The sequence below is a fragment of the Somniosus microcephalus genome, chromosome 2 (assembly GCF_052327205.1).
Source record: "Somniosus microcephalus isolate GS21.2 chromosome 2, FLI_Smic_1.0, whole genome shotgun sequence".
In the NCBI taxonomy this organism is placed as follows: Eukaryota; Metazoa; Chordata; class Chondrichthyes; order Squaliformes; family Somniosidae; genus Somniosus; species Somniosus microcephalus.
The window spans coordinates 384,832,471-384,849,571 of NC_140988.1; positions in this window are offsets into that span (position 1 = coordinate 384,832,471).

Genomic DNA, 17,101 nt, shown 5'->3' on the forward strand with positions numbered 1-17,101 from the left:
GTGAAACTTACGAATTGGCTATTTCTACATTGGAAAAGATTTTTGTTAAACCAAAGAATGAGGTATTTGCACGTCACCTTCTATCTGCCCGTAGGCAGCAGGTGGGAGAATCTTTGGATACTTATTTACAAGCACTTCGGCGCCTTAGTGCTAACTGTAATTATAAGGCCGTGACGGCAGAAGAATATAAGGAAGAATGGGTACGGGATGCTTTTATTAATGGATTACTGTCTAGATCAATTCGTCAGCGGTTGTTAGAAAATAAGACTTTGGATCTCAAGAGTGCTTTCGAGCAAGCCTCTACATTGGATGTGGCTCAGAGAAGTTCGGATTCTTATGCTCTTTTTAATCGGCCTGCGACTGTGGTTTCGGCAGTTCCGGATGAAAAGGAATTATGTGGACTTAATAGGAGTGGTTTACTAGATTCTGAAACAGTTTCTACTTTGGCTGCTGTTGCTTCTAGGATTCAGAAGTGTTATTTTTATGGGAATGTCCGGCACCTTCGTCTGAAGTGTCCTGCTCGGGAGGCTGTGTGTAGTAAATGCGGCAAGAGAGGTCATTATGCACGTGTTTGTAAATCATCAGGTTCAATTACCTCCTCTGCGACTATTCAGCCTTTAGATAGGGCGTTTATTGCATCAATTTCTGCTGCATTTGCTCATGGCCTAAACAAAGCTATAGTTACGGCCCAAGTTAATGGGTTAGAAGTGAAGGCCCTTATAGATACGGGCAGTGTGGTAAACCACGTTCACTATCGTATCACTGTTAGTAGTTAGCACTGTTCACCACTGTTCGTTATAACTGTATCACTGACCACTATTGTATCACGGTACGAGGTCGCCTCTTGCCACACTGCTATACCTGGGATGACCACTGCCGACTCCGCCTTGGCTCCACCCACCAGGCCAGGTATAAAGGTGAGCGACTGGCTGGTATTCCTCCTGCTTGGATCGGATCACCCACGAGAGTGGGCTCTGTTATTTAGTCAATAAAAACCTTTAGTCACCTTCGTAACTCTTCGCCTTTTATTGGAGGAACCGGGGCTCCTCCTTCATGAGCGAGGAACTCCGGCAATTCCTCCTAGAGAGAGGTATTGCAGCAAGCAGGACCACCAGCTACAACCCCAGAGGTAACGGTCAGGTGGAAAGAGAGAACGCGACGGTATGGAAGGCCGTCCTCTTAGCCTTAAAGTCTAAGGGCCTCCCAACCTCCCGCTGGCAAGAAGTCCTCCCGACAGCACTGCACTCCATCCGGTCATTACTTTGCACGGCCACTAACACCACCCCCCATGAACGAATGTTCGTTTTCCCCAGGAAGTCGACTACGGGAACCACTCTACCAACCTGGCTGACCGCCCCGGGGCCGGTCTGGCTGCGGAAACACGTGAGGACCCATAAAACGGACCCCCTGGTCGAGAGGGTGAACCTCCTGCACGCCAACCCCCAGTACGCCTACGTGGCGTACCCAGACGGGCGGGAGGACACTGTCTCCCTACGAGACCTCGCACCCTCAGCCGATCCGGAAACACCGCCACCACCCCCCCCAACCTCAGTCCAGGTAGACGGCATGCCGGAACCCCACGAGCCCTCGCCGACCACGCAAACACCAGCATCAACACCGGATAAGGCACCAGCACCGGATAAGGCAACACCACCGCTGCGGCGATCGGAGAGGCTTACGAAGCCTCCGGACAGACTGACCTACCAGAATTGGTAGTACACTTCACCCCGCCGGACTTAATTCTAAACAAGGGGTGAATGTGGTAAACCACGTTCACTATCGTATCACTGTTAGTAGTTAGCACTGTTCACCACTGTTCGTTATAACTGTATCACTGACCACTATTGTATCACGGTACGAGGTCGCCTCTTGCCACACTGCTATACCTGGGATGACCACTGCCGACTCCGCCTTGGCTCCACCCACCAGGCCAGGTATAAAGGTGAGCGACTGGCTGGTATTCCTCCTGCTTGGATCGGATCACCCACGAGAGTGGGCTCTGTTATTTAGTCAATAAAAACCTTTAGTCACCTTCGTAACTCTTCGCCTTTTATTGGAGGAATTGATAGGTATATCAGGCAGTACCGAGAGTTTTATAAGTCTTCAGTTTGCGAAGGAGAAGTGTTTGAAAATTTCGCCTGTTACTTATCAGGTGTGTATGGCTCAGACGACTCTCACTTCACAAGTAGCTGGTTGTTGCCTTGTGAAATTGATTCTTCTAGGTAATATGTATACTGATATACGCCTATCTGTTTTGCCTAATCTCTGTGCGGATATTTTGATTGGTCATGATGTGCTTCAATTACACGAGTCTCTCAGTCTTTCGTTTGGAGGGACTAAGCCACCTTTATCTATTTGTGGATTAACCTCTTTATCCATTTCTCCATTATCACTTTTTTCCAATTTGATGCCGGATTGTAAGCCAATTGCTACCAAGTCAAGAAGGTATAGCAGGATAGAGAATTTATTAATTCTGAAGTTCAACGTCTTTTATTGGAAGGAATCATTGAACCTAGTTGTTCGCCTTGGCGGGCACAGGTAGTTGTCACCACTAACGAGAGACATAAGAAACGAATGGTGATAGACTACTCCCAAACTATTAATAGGTATACTCAATTAGATGCGTACCCTTTGCCTAAGATTGATGAGCTTATCAACAAAGTATCTCAGTATAAGGTTTTTAGCACTATTGACTTAAAGAGTGCTTATCATCAGATTCCTATTGTTAAGAGGGATCAACCATATACGGCCTTTGAGGCTGGCGGAAAGCTGTATCAGTTTTGCCGAATACCATTTGGTGTTACTAATGGTGTTGCTTGTTTTCAACGGGCAATGGATGCTTTTATAAGTGATAACTCTCTCTCTGACACCTTTTCATACTTAGATGACATCACGGTGTGTGGCAAATCAAGGGTGGAGCATGATTCTAATTTAGAAAAATTCCTTCAAGCTGCGGAAAGAGTTGGTTTAACTTTCAATAAAGAGAAGTGTATCTTTTCGACCACTGAGGTAAATCTACTGGGGTATATTATCTCGGGAAGCAAGATTAAACCAGATCCAGAACGTCTGCGACCATTGATTGATTTACCTTGTCCTACTAATTCTAAGGCTTTGCAACGAGTTGTTGGACTGTTTTCTTATTATTCTAATTGGATTGCAAATTTTTCACAGAAGATCCGGCCCATTATTCGGGTTACGACATATCCTCTATCATGGGAGGCCAGGACGTGTTTTGATAATTTTAAAAAGGATATCCTTGGAGCAGTTGTGCATTCTATTGATGAGCAGGTTCCCTTTGTGATTGAGACGGATGCTTCTGATTTTGCAATTGGGGCTACTCTGAACCAAAATGGAAGACCTGTGGCCTTTTTCTCACGTACCTTGAACAATAGTGAAAAAAGACATTCTTCAATAGAGAAAGAGGCGTATGCAATAGTAGAAGCACTGCATAAATGGAGACATTATTTATCGGGGCGACATTTTACGTTGGTAACTGACCAAAAATCTGTGTCCTTTATGTTTGATGTCAAACATTTTGGAAAGATCAAGAATGATAAAATAATGAGGTGGAGGATTGAGTTGGCATGCTACCATTTTGATATAGTTTATCGTCCGGGGAAGGATAATGTTGCTGCTGATGCGCTGTCGAGGGCTTATTGTTCTGTGATTCATGGAGATACGCTTATTAATCTTCACAATGCCTTATGCCATCCTGGGGTTACGAGGATGATACACTTCGTACGCAGTAAGAATTTGCCCTTTTCAGTTGAAGACGTCAAGCGGATGACTTCATCATGTTCTATCTGTGCTCGGTGTAAACCGAATTTCTTTAAGCCTCAACGAGCTCATCTTATAAAGGCTACTTCTCCTTTTGAACGTTTGAGCGTTGATTTTAAGGGGCCTCTTCCTTCAACGACTCAAAATCGATATATATTTACTGTTGTGGATGAGTTTTCAAGGTTCCCTTTTGCTTTTCCTTGCGCAGATGTATCAGCTGCTACAGTTATCAAATGTCTGACTCAACTTTTTGTCATTTTTGGGATGCCTGCGTATATCCATTCGGATCAGGGAAGTTCTTTTATGTCTTCCCAGTTGAAGGAATACCTTCAGAGTCGGGGAATCTCTACTAGTAGAACTACCCCGTATAATCCCCAGGGTAATGGACAGCGTGAATGATACAATGGGGTGATCTGGAAGGCAGTTATGTTGGCTTTGACATCCCGGAACCTTAAGAATACATAGTGGGAAATGGTACTGCCTGATGCCCTGCATTCCATTAGATCATTGCTTTCAACGGCTACTAATGTGACCCCTCATGAAAGGCTCTTTAGCTATCCGCGGAGATCTACTACGGGATATTCGGTACCTTCATGGCTTACTATGCAGGGACCTGTGCTGCTTCGACGCCATGTTAGATTGTCAAAATATGATCCTTTAGTGGAGGAGGTGGAGCTGTTGGAGGCAAATTCCCAATATGCTCATATTCGATTCCAAGATGGGAAAGAAAGTACCGTTTCAATTAAAGACTTGGCTCCTTGTGGTGGCCAGCCCTCTTCTGAGGATATTAACAATAGTCATGATTCAGATAATGTGGATGTCGTTACAGATACTATGAATATTTCCAATCCTATTGCAGATAATTATACTTCTATTAGTCAGCCTTCGATGGATGTTCATGACCATCCCAGTTTACCTCCTGATGGGATTTCCAATCCGGAAACCGTTGATAATCAGGATATGGATAGCCTTCCTGCAGAAGATACTTCTGTGTCTCCTGGTGTGGGAGGGCAAGGAATTTCACCAGGGTTAAGAAGGTCGACACGAATAAGATATCCGGTCGACTGACTGAAAATGGACTTTTAAATTGATAGTAATGTTTTAAAATTGTTGAAATATTATATTTGTATTGTTTTAGTTGTAAATAATTAATTATAAATTGTAAAGGTTATTTAGGTTGGAGTATATTTTAAAAGGAGGGGTGAATGTGGTGATTATTCTTTATGTTTAGTAAGAAGTATTGTAATTGGTTGTTTGTTTTCTACCTTGAGATATATGCTGTAAACTCATTGGTAGTTGATGTCATGTGATTTGTGGTGGCTATCTTAAATTCAGTTCTCTACAGCCTTGGTTGGGACTGGGTGTTGAAGATGTGCTACTGGATTTTTAAAGTTAATAAAGCCTAGATTTAGAAAGGCAAATCTACTCTTTATTTCAGATGGTAATGAAAAGGTTTTTATTAACTAAAGAACAGAGCATGCCTCTCGTGGATGACTGGTTCCAAGAAGGAAGTGGGTTGCCGAGCAGCCACCTTTATACCAGGTCATGTAGGCGGAGCCATGGGTGGAGCCAGCTGAGGCATGCATTGGTACATAGTGAGTAGCAAGAGGTAACAATGTGCAATAACGATAACAGTAGTGAACAACAGTGAACAACAATGAAAATGATAACAGTGGTTTACTACATTCACCCCTTGTTTAAAATTGAGTCCGGCGGGGTGAAGTGTACTAAATGTTCGTGTAGGTAAGTCTATCAGGAGGCCTTGTATGCCGTCCTGATCGTCGTAGCAGCGGCGGCGGTGGTGCAGTATCCAACGTCGAATCTGGTGTCTGAGTGGTCAACGAAGGGTCCTGGGGGTCCGGCATGCCGTCTACAGGGGTTGGGTTGGGAGCAGTGGTGGAGAATAACGGTGGTGATTCAGGGGCGCCCGAGGGTGCGAGGTCTTGTATGGAGACCGTGTCCTCTCGCCCGTCTGGGTATGCCACGTAGGCATACTGGGGGTTGGCGTGTAGGAGGTTCACCCTCTCGACCAGGGGGTCCATTTTATGGGTCCTCACGTGCCTCCGCAGTAGGACGGGCCCAGGAGAAGTCAGCCATGTCGGTAGCGAGGTTCCCGATGTGGACTTCCTGGGGAAAACGAACATTTGCTCATGAGGGGTGGCAGTACAAAGCAGTGACCGGATGGAGTGGAGCGCCGCAGGGAGGACCTCCTGCCAGCGAGAGGTCGGAAGGCCCTTAGATTTTAAGGCTAAGAGGACGGCCTTCCAAACCGTCGCGTTCTCTCTTTCCACCTGGCCGTTCCCCCGGGGGTTGTAGCTGGTGGTCCTGCTCGTAGCAATACCTCTCGCGAGCAGGTACTGACGAAGTTCGTCGCTCATGAAAGATGAGCCCCGGTCGCTATGTATATAGCTAGGGAACCCGAACAAGGCGAAGAGGTCATTCAGACATTTGATGACCGTGGTACTGGTCATGTCTGGGCAAGGGATGGCAAAAGGGAAACGGGAGTACTCATCAACTATGTTGAGGAAGTACACGTTGCAGTCAGAGGAAGGGAGAGGCCCCTTAAAGTTGATGCTCAAGCGCTCGAAGGGGCGAGTGGCCTTGATCAGGCGTGCTCTGTCTGGCCTATAAAAATGCGGTTTGCATTCGGCACAGATTTGGCAGTTCCTGGTCATAGTCCTGACCTCCTCGATGGAGTAGGGCAGGTTGCGGGCCTTAATGAAGTGGCAGAATCTGGTGACCCCGGGTTGGCAGAGGTCATTGTGGAGGGTCTGCAGTCTATCAACTTGCGCGTTGGCGCATGTACCTCGTGATAGAGCATCTGGGGGCTCATTGAGTTTCCCGGGCCGGTTAAAGATATCGTAATTGTAGGTGGAGAGTTCAATTCTCCACCTCAAGATCTTGTCGTTCTTGATTTTGCCCCTCTGCTTATTATTGAACATAAAAGCAACTGAACGCTGGTCAGTGAGAAGGGTAAATCGTTTTCCGGCCAGGTAATGCCTCCAGTGTCGCACCGCTTCCACAATAGCCTGGGCCTCCTTTTCGACAGAGGAGTGTCGAATCTCGGGGCCCTGGAGGGTCCTTGAGAAAAAGGCCACGGGTCTCCCCGCCTGGTTAAGGGTTGCAGCTAGGGCGAAGTCGGATGCATTGCTCTCCACTTGGGAAGGGATGGACTCATCCACTGCGTGCATTGTGGCCTTCGCAATATCACTCTTAATAAGAGTGAAGGCTGCACACGCCTCTGATGTCAGGGGGAAGGAGGTGGACTTGATGAGGGGTCTGGCTTTGTCCGCATAGTTGGGCACCCACTGAGCATAGTAAGAGAAAAACCCCAGGCATCTCTTCAGTGCTTTTTGGCAGTGGGGGAGGGGGAGCTCCATAAGGGGGCGCATTCTGTCGGGGTCGGGGCTGATGACTCCGTTCTCCACTACGCAGCCGAGAATGGCAAGGCGCGTGGTGCGAAACATACATTTCTCCTTATTGTATGTTAGATTCAGCCGCTGGGCCGTACGGAGGCATTTCTCTAGATTAACGTCATGGTCCTGCTGGTCGTGGCCGCAGATGGTGACGTTATCCAGATAGGGAAAGGTGGCCTGCAGCGCGTTCTGGTCAACCATCCGGTCCATCTCCCTTTGGAAGACCGAAACCCCGTTGGTGACGCCGAAGGGAACCCTAAGGAAGTGGTAGAGGCGGCCGTTTGCCTCGAAGGCAGTATACTGGCGGTCCTCAGGGCGGATAGGGAGTTGGTGGTATGCTGACTTAAGGTCAATGGTGGAGAATACCCTGTATTGCGCAATCTGATTGACCATATCAGATATGCGGGGAAGGGGGTACGCGTCCAGCTGAGTGTACCGGTTTATGGTTTGGCTGTAGTCAATGACCAGGCGGTTTTTATTGCCGGTCTTAACGACTACAACCTGGGCTCGCCAGGGGCTGGTGCTCCCTTCGATAATGCCCTCCTTCAGGAGCCGCTCCACCTCAGAGCTAATAAAAGCTCTGTCCCCGGCGCTGTACCGCCTGCTCTTGGTAGCGATGGGTTTACAGTCGCGGGTGAGGTTAGTGAACAAGGGAGGGGGGGAGACTTTGAGTGTGGAAAGACTGCAAATGGTGCGCGGCGGGCGATTTAAAAGCTGTTGGTTGCAGACTGTGAGTGGGGGGAGGGGTCCACCGTATGCCAATGTGACACTTTTAAGGTGGCACTGAAAATCCAACCCTAGCAGAATGGCAGCGCAAAGATGGGGCAGGACAAGAAGTTTAAAATTTTTATATTCCGTGCCCCTAACCGAAAGGGTCACCACACAGTAGCCGCCGACGTCCGTTGAATGGGACTTGGACGCCATAGAAATCCGATGGCGCGTTGGCAGGACCGTGAGGGAGTGGTTACGCACCGTGTCGGGGTGAATAAAACTCTCCGTGCTCCTGCTGTCAAACAGGCAAGTAGTGGCGCGGCCGTTTACCGTAATGTCCATCATGGACCTGGACAGATGATGAGGGAGAGCTTGATCCAGCGTAACGGAGGCCAGTGTATGGCTGAGTGAGCCGATGTGGTCGTCAGACGAGACGGTGGTCGAGTCAGGAGATAAAATGGCGGTTGAGTGCGGCGGACAAAATGGCGGCGGCCATGATTCCGATCCCCACGCGGCCGGAGGTGCACAAAATGGCGGATAAGATGGCTGCCCCCACGGTTCACACGTGGCGCTGCTGGCGTTCGCGGGTTTCCCTCTGCAGGCGTTGGCGTAATGGCCTTTCTTCCCGCAGCCAGAGCAGGTAGTGGTCTTCGCCGGGCAGCGCGCTCTAGGGTGTTTTAACTGGCCACAGAAATAGCATTTTTGGGCCTGGTTACGGGACATCGCTGCAGTAGTTGGTACCGGGGGCGGCGGTCCCATGTCCCAAGGTCGCGATGACCATGGCGCGGCACTGTTACGTGAGTATGCTTCGAGGTTTCGGTGGGCCGCATCTAATGAGAGTGCGAGGGCTACGGCCGTCTTCAGGTCGAGCTCCTTGCTTTCGAGCAGTCTCTGCCGGGAGTAGTCGGACTGGAGGCCCTTAACAAAGGCATCACAGATAAGTCCCTCCGCGTGCGCCGCAGCCGATACCGCCTTACAGTCACAGTCCCTGCAGAGTGTCTGTAACGCCCGTAAAATTGCCTCTATCGATTCCCCCGGTTGCTGCCTGCGGGATCCCAGGAGGTGTCTGGTGTAAATCGTATTCACTGGGCGCGTGTATTGCCCTTTTAGCAGGTCGAGAGCCGCCGTGTATGTAGTAGCGTCCTGGATGAGTGTATATACTCGAGGGCTCACCTGGGCGGTCAGAACTTTTAATTTGTTCTCCTCCGATATCACGGCGGAGGCTTCTAGGAAGGATTCAAAACAGCTCAGCCAGTGTTCGAAATTGGTAGCTGAACCCGCCGCTTGAGGGTCGAGGTCCAGGCATGCTGGTCTGAGGGCTCGCAGCAACGCCTGCTGTTGTTGCTGTTGCTGCTGCTCAGGTCCCGACATTTTAATTTAGTTAATAAAATTGATACGCTTATCAATTAATCCATAAAAAGCGATGAATTAGGATGGTAATGAAAAGGTTTTTATTAACTAAAGAACAGAGCATGCCTCTCGTGGATGATTGGTTCCAAGAAGGAAGTGGGTTGCCGAGCAGCCACCTTTATACCAGGTCATGTAGGCGAAGCCATGGGTGGAGCCAGCTGAGGCATGCATTGGTACACAGTGAGTAGCAAGAGGTAACAATGTGTAATAACGATAACAGTGGTTTACCACAGCCACCAAGGGCAAAACGGGCAAAGAGCAACTCACCTGGTCCAGCGAGATGGCGACAGCCTTCCACCAGACCAAAAGCGCCTTGGCCAACGCCACACTACTGGCCCACCCCATCCCGGGCGCCAAGACCGCCCTCACCACTGACGCCTCGGATTATGCCGTCGGCGCTGTCCAACAACAGTGGGTCGAAGGCGCGTGGCAGCCACTGGCATTTTTCAGCCGGCAGCTGCGCAAGAACGAGCAGGCCTACAGCACGTTCGACAGAGAGCTCCTGGCCCTGTTCCTGGCAATCCGGCACTTCCGTTTCCTCCTGGAAGGCCGGCCGTTCACCGCATTCGTGGACCACAAGCCGCTCACTTTCGCCATGGCCAAAGTAACCGAACCCTGGTCCGCGCGCCAACACCGCCAACTCAACTTCATCTCGGAGTTCACCACGGACATCCGCCACATCGCCGGCAAGGACAATTTGGTGGCCGACTGCCTCTCAAGACCCTTGCTCCACGCAGTGCACCTGGGCGTCGACTACGCCAGCATGGCGAGAGACCAGGCCGCCGACGCGGAGATCCAAGCCCTCAGAACGTCAACCACCAGCCTCACTCTGGCCGACATCCACTTCCACGCAGCCGGCACAACGCTCCTGTGCGACGTCTCAGTCCCCTCGCCTAGGCCGGTCATCCCATCCGCCTGGCGCAAGCGAGTTTTCAACATCATCCACGGCCTCTCACATCCAGGGATGCGTGCGTCTCGAAACTCATGTCCGCCAAGTTCGTCTGGCCTGGACTCCACAAGGATGTGAGAGACTGGACCAACACATGCGTGGCGTGTCAGCGCGCTAAGGTCCAGCAGCACACCAAGGCGCCATTGGAGTGTTTCCCGGTGCCCGAGAGGCGTTTTGACCACGTCCACGTCGATCTGGTAGGCCCCTTGCCGCCGTCGCACGGTTTCACACACCTGCTCATGATCGTCGACCGCACCACCAGATGGCCCGAGGCGGTTCCCCTCGCCTCCACCACCACGACCAACGTCGCGCGAGCATTCGTCTCGACATGGGTGGCCCGGTTCGGCGTGCCGACCGACATATCCTCGGACAGAGGCCCCCAGTTCACCTCCCACTTGTGGAATGCCATCACCGCTGGCCTCGGCACCAAGTTGCACAGGACAACAGCCTACCACCCGCAGGCCAACGGGCTCTGCGAGCGCTTTCATCGTTCCTTGAAAGCCTCCCTCCGCGCCAGCCTGGCCGACACCAGCTGGATCGACAAACTACCCTGGGTCCTCCTGGGATTGCGCACCGTGCCCAAAGTGGACCTCCGCACCTCCGCGGCCGAGATGGTCTACGGCCAACCGCTCAGAGTACCAGGCGACTTCCTCCCCTTGACAACGGAGCCGTGGTCGGCCGCCAGACAGCTTTCCCTGCACCAGGACGCGGCCCAGCAATTCCGTCCAGTGCCCACTTCGCAACACGGCCCGCAGCCGTCCTAAGTGCGAGACTTACGACATGCGGAGTTCGTCTTCGTGCGCCGGGACGCGCACAGAGGCCCGCTGCAGGCACCATACACCGGCCCCTTCTCAGTATTGGAGACGGGGGACAAAGCTTTTCTTATCGACGTCGGCGGGAAGCCGGACCTTATTTCAGTAGACCGCCTCAAACCGGCGCACCTGGACCTCAGCTTCCCGTTTCGTCCGGCTCTCCCCCCACGGCGGGGCAGACCTCCCGCGTTGGCGGCGGCCCCACAAGAGGACCAAGACACGCCAGAACCTTACTTGCCGGCAGCCCGTCCAGCCAGCCCACCGGCAGACCATCCGCCAGACCAGCTGACCTCCCAGACAGCCCTCCTCACACGCCAGATGGCTACTACAGCCGCTTGGTCAAACCTCCGCAGAGACTGACTTTTACAGTTAACGAGGATTCTGGGGGGGCGTATGTGGCATTGCCACATTGGGGAAACACTGTGTGTGTATGTAGATAAACCTGTATAATCCCCTTTTAACTGCTGTATTCCCCTCCCCCCGCAAGACAGTTGCAAGCTGAGAGGAATAAGGCATGTTCAGACTTGCCTGCTGCTGAGAGAAGGAAAACCAATCAGGTTCCAGCAGGTGACCAATCCGTGAGTCATCACAGGTTCGCGGGCTGTACGAATTCAGTACTGTATTGTGAGAGTTGGAGTAAAGACCTATTTCTTGTAGCTCGCTGTGTTGCCTATTTCTTTACGCGGGAGACTGTAGTCTCCCACACCGTTATATATAATGGTCACCCTTATTTTTCCTTTGGGGTAGACTTTTTGTCCCGTGTACGTCTTCAAAATAATTTTTGTGTCTCTCAAGGGTATGTGTGAGAATAGTCGCTCGTAGTCCCGTCGGTTTTGGACTGTTAGGGCTGATCCTGTGTCCAATTCCATCTTTACCTGGACTCCTGCTATCTTGAGAGTGACACAAATGGTTCGGTGATCCTCCGTTGTGATCACATTATGTAGTTTCAGACAACTCAGTTCCCTGCTTTCAGAGTCGTTATCACTCTTTTGTTCGTCTGAACTATTCTCCGTCATCTTATGTACCTTCTTGTACTTTTCTTTGGTAGGTTTCTTATTGCTGGTTTTCTTTCCCGACCTGCAGACTCGTGCTATGTGTCCTACTTCTCCACACTGTCTGCACACTTTGTCTTTGAACCAGCAATCATTCTGGTCGTGTGTTGTTCTGCCGCAGCGATAGCACTTCTCTGTTCTATATGACATTTCGTTTGTGCCATATTCTTGCGGTCTCTGTTGTATCTCTGCAGCGCCCCGTGCTGCTGCTTCATATGATACCGCAATGCTGAAAGCCTTTTCCAGCGTAAGGTCCTTTTCAGATAAAAGCCGTTTCTGGGTTCCTTCACTTTGAAGCCTACACACAAACTTGTCCCTTAAGGTATCTGCCAGTCCCGCTCCAAACTGGTAGTGTTTCGATAGTTTGCGCAGTTCTGTTAAATAATCAGCATTGCTTTCATCCTTATGCTGGTTCCGTTTGTGAAACTTGAATCTTTCTGCTATCAGCAGCGGTGTGGGGTTTAAATGTTCCTGCAGTATCGTTACTATGTCTTCAAAACTCTTTTCCATTGGCTTCGTTGGGGTTACTAGATTTCGTAATAAACCATACGTCTTTGCACCCATTAAATTTAACAATACCGACGCTTTCTTGTCATCTGACACCTCATTTGCCTTGCAGTATACCTCTATTCGTTCGACATATGTAGTCCAATCTTCGACTTCATTGTCAAACGCAGTGATACTGCCACTCTTCGCCATTTTGGGTGTGGTTTAAAATGGCATCTCCCGTGCTTTCCTTCCTCCCCCGCTGCTGCCAACGCCGCTCCCAGCGGTTCTCATGGCAATGGCAGCGCCCTGTAGGTTTCGCGCGCTTCTCCTGCGCTGCTGCCAACGCCGCTCTCGGCGGTCCTCGTGGCAATGGCGGCGCCTCGCGGGTTTCTGCGCGTCTGTCTCTCCCTCTCTTCAACGCTGCTCGGCCCCTGAACACCGGCTGCGCCCTGCCCTCTCTCTCCCCCTTCGACGCTGCTCGGCCCTTTGCTGTGCCGCTCGGTCGGGCTCTAACCCGCCGCTGTCCGGGAAGGGTCTGCGCACTACCTGTTGCCAGCCCGTTTCGCTGGACCACCTCGACTGGAAAGCCAAGCCTGGCTCTCGACAGCCTCCCCCGCAATTCTCGAGTCTCTGCTGGATGACTGGGCGGTTGCCCGTGGTCGACGCCCGAGTCTCTGGCCTTGACCTCCAGTCCACTGATCTCCAGGAACGAATCCCCGGGAGGTGATGCAGAGTTGCAGGTAGGTTCGAACTTGCCTTGTCGCCACTGTTGTGTCTGTGTATAATAAAACACAGACTGCAGGAGAACGGTATAATAGGTGTTTACTCAACGTGGCTCACACGGGAACTGATCTGTACAGATTACTACTCAGTGCTATATACAGGTGTGGTCACTGCCGGTACTGCAGTATACATGAGCTGTAAAAGATAGTTCCCCCCCTTAAAGGTATATACATTGCAGTCACTCTTCCCTAAAGGCCCCTTTACTGCAAGGTTATTAATTAACCCTTTCTCATTGCACAATACTAGATCTAAAATAGCCTGTTCCCTAGTTGGTTCCTCAACATACTGATCTAGAAAACTATCTTGTATACATTCCATGAATTTGTCCTCCACACTATTACTGCAAATTTGGTTTGCCCAGTCTATATGTAGATTAAGGTCCCCCATGATCACTGTATTGCCCTTGTTACATGCACCTCTAAGTTCCTGATTTACACTCTGCCCTACATTACACCTACTATTTGGGGGCCTATAAACAGCTCCCACCAATATTTTCTGCCCCTTGCTGTTTCTTAGCTCCACCCAAACTGATTCTACTTCTTGATTTTCGGAGCTAAAATCCTTTCTCTCCACTGTCTTTATCCCATCGTTTATTATCAGGGCGACCCCTCCTCCTTTTCCATTTTGCCTATCTCTTAAAGTTAAGTAGTTCCCAACCACATCTCCGTATTGGCTATTAGATCAAACCTATTAATTTCTATCTGTGCTATTAATTCATCCATTTTGTTGCGAATTCTTCGTGAATTCAGATATAGTGCCTTTAACTTTGACTTTTTCTATTTTCCCTGATGTCACCTTAGTCACTGATGCCCTTATTACCTTTGTTACGCTCTCTGTCCCTTCCTGACCCACTCTGCTTATTTTTACCCAAAACTCTACTCTGCTCTAGAGCCTTGACATTTCTCTCGCTGCTTTTAAATTTACTCTTTCCTGAGTCCTCCCACCCCACCTTCATTAGTTTAAAGTCCTGTCCCAGTTATTCGGTTCACCAGGATACTGGTCCCAACGGAACAGCTCCCTTTTACCCCAGTACTGGTACCAGTGCCCCGTGAATTGAATTCCCTTCCTCCCACGCCACTTTTTGAGCCACGCATTTAAACCTCTGTTTGTCCCTGTGCCAATCAGGTAACAATCCAGGAGATTATTATCTTTGAGGTCCTGCTTTTTAATTTGTATCCTAGCTCCTTAAACTCCCTCACCAGAACCTCATTCCTAGTTCTACATTGTTGGTACCTACTTGGACCACTGAGGAACACCACAGCATGCCTTCCTCCAATCTGAAAAACAACCGTTCACCACTACTCTCTGCTTTCTGTCCCATAGCCAATTTTGTATCCACGCTGCCACTGTTGCTTTAATCCCATGGGCTTTAATTTTGCTAACAAGTCTGTTATGTGGTACTTTGTATAATGCCTTTTGGAAGTCCATATACACAACGTCAACCGCACTACCTTCATCAACTCTCTCCGTTACCTTATCAAAAAACTCGATCAAGTCAGTCAAACACGATTTGCCTTTAACAAATCCATGCTGGCTTTCATTTACTTGCCCATATTTTTCCAAATGCTAATTTTGTCGAGGATTATTGTCTCTAAAAGTTTCCCCACCACCAACGTTAGGCTGACTGGCCTGTAGTTGCCGGGTTTATCCCTCTCCCTTTTTTGAACAAGGGTGTAACATTTGCAATCCTCTGGCACCACCCCATATCCAAGGAGGATTGGAAGGCTGTGGCCAGAGCCTCCACCCTTACTGCCCTCAGATGCATCCCATCCGGACCAGGTGACCTTTCTACTTTGAGCATTGCCAACCTCTATCTATTTTTAATACCCTGTGATGGAAACCATCAGGAGGTGGAGATTTATCTATCTTTAGTCTATTTTCTCAATTACCATTTTTTAAAAACCTTATATTACATCTAGTAAGTTCCACCCCTTGATTTGTTGAACTCGCCCCTATACCTCCCCCCTTCCCACTGTCCAGGGTCCCAAACACCCCTTCCAGGTGAAACAGCGATTTACTTGTACTTCTCGCAATCTAGTATACTGTATTCGCTGCTCACGATGTGGTCTCCTCTACATTGGGGAGACCAAACGCAGATTGGGTGACCGCTTTGCGGAACACCTCCGTTCAGTCCGTAAGGATGTCCCCGAGCTTCCGGTCGCCTGTCACTTTAATTCACCGCTCCATTCCCACTCAGACCTCACCGTCCGCGGCCTCTTGCATTGTTCCACAGAAGCTCAGCGTAAGCTCGAGGAACAGCACCTCATCTTCCGATTAGGCACTCTACAGTCTTCCAGACTTAAGAAATAGGAGCAGGAGTAGGCCAATCGGCCCCTCAAGCCTGCTCCGCCATTCAATAAGATCATGGCTGATCTGATCCTAACCGCCAATCCACTATCACAAAACCATCTCCTGAATCTAACAGAATTAGACACACGAAATAGGAGCAGGATCAGGCTACACGGCCCCTGGGCCCGCTCCGCTCCCCATAGGGCCATGACCGATCCGAACCTAGACTAATGTCCAAATTCCTGCCCACTCCCCGTAACCCTTAATTCCCTTTACTTCTAGGAAACTGTCTATTTCTGTTTTAAATTTATGTAATGATGTAGCTTCTACAGCTTTTTGGGGCAGCATATTCCATGGACCCACCACCCTCTGAGTGAAGTAGTTCCTCCTCATCTCAGTTTTCAAAGAGCAGCCCCTTATTCTAAGACTATGCCCCCTAGTTCTAGTTTCACCCATCATCGGGAACATCTTCCCCGCATCCACCCGATCCAACCCCTTCACAATCTTATATGTTTCAATAAGATCGCCTCTCATTCTTCTGAACTCCAATGAGTAGAGTCCCAATCTACTCAACCTCTCCTCATATGTCCATCCCCTCATCCCCGGGATTAACCGAGTGAACCTTCTTTGTACTGACTCGAGAGCAAGTATGTCCTTTCTTAAGTATGGACACCAAAACTGTACGCAGTATTCCAGGTGCGGTCTCACCAATACCTTGTACAACTGAAGCAATACCTCCCTATTTTTATATTCTATCCCCCTAGCAATGAAAGCCAACATTCCATTGGCCTTCTTAATCACTTGCTGCACCTGCATACTAACCTTTTGAGTTTCGTGCACCAGGACCCCCAGATCCCTTTGTACTTCAGTACTTTCCAGTTTCTTGCCATTAAGATAATAACTTGCTCTACGATTTTTCCTGCCAAAGTGCATAACCTCACACTTTCCAGTATTGTATTCCATCTGCCAAATCTCTGCCCACTTACTTAGCCTGTCTATGTCCCCATGCAGGTTTTTTATGTCCTCCTCACTCACTACTTTCCCTCCCATCTTAGTATCATCTGCAAACTTTGATATGTTGCACTCGGTCCCCTCCTCCAAATCGTTAATATAGATTGTAAAGAGTTGGGGACCCAGCACTGACCCCTGTGGAACACCACTAGTTATTGATTGCCAGTCTGAGAATGAACCATTTATCCCAACTCTCTGCCTTCTGTTAGATAGCCAATCCTCTATCCATGCCAGAATATTACCCCCAATCCCGTGATTTTTTATCTTAAGCAATAATCCTTTGTGTGGCACCCTGTCAAATGCCTTTTGGAAGTCTAAATACACTACGTCCACTGGTTCCCCTATATGTTACTTCCTCAAAGAACTCCAGCAAATTTGTCAAACATGACTTCCCCTTCATAA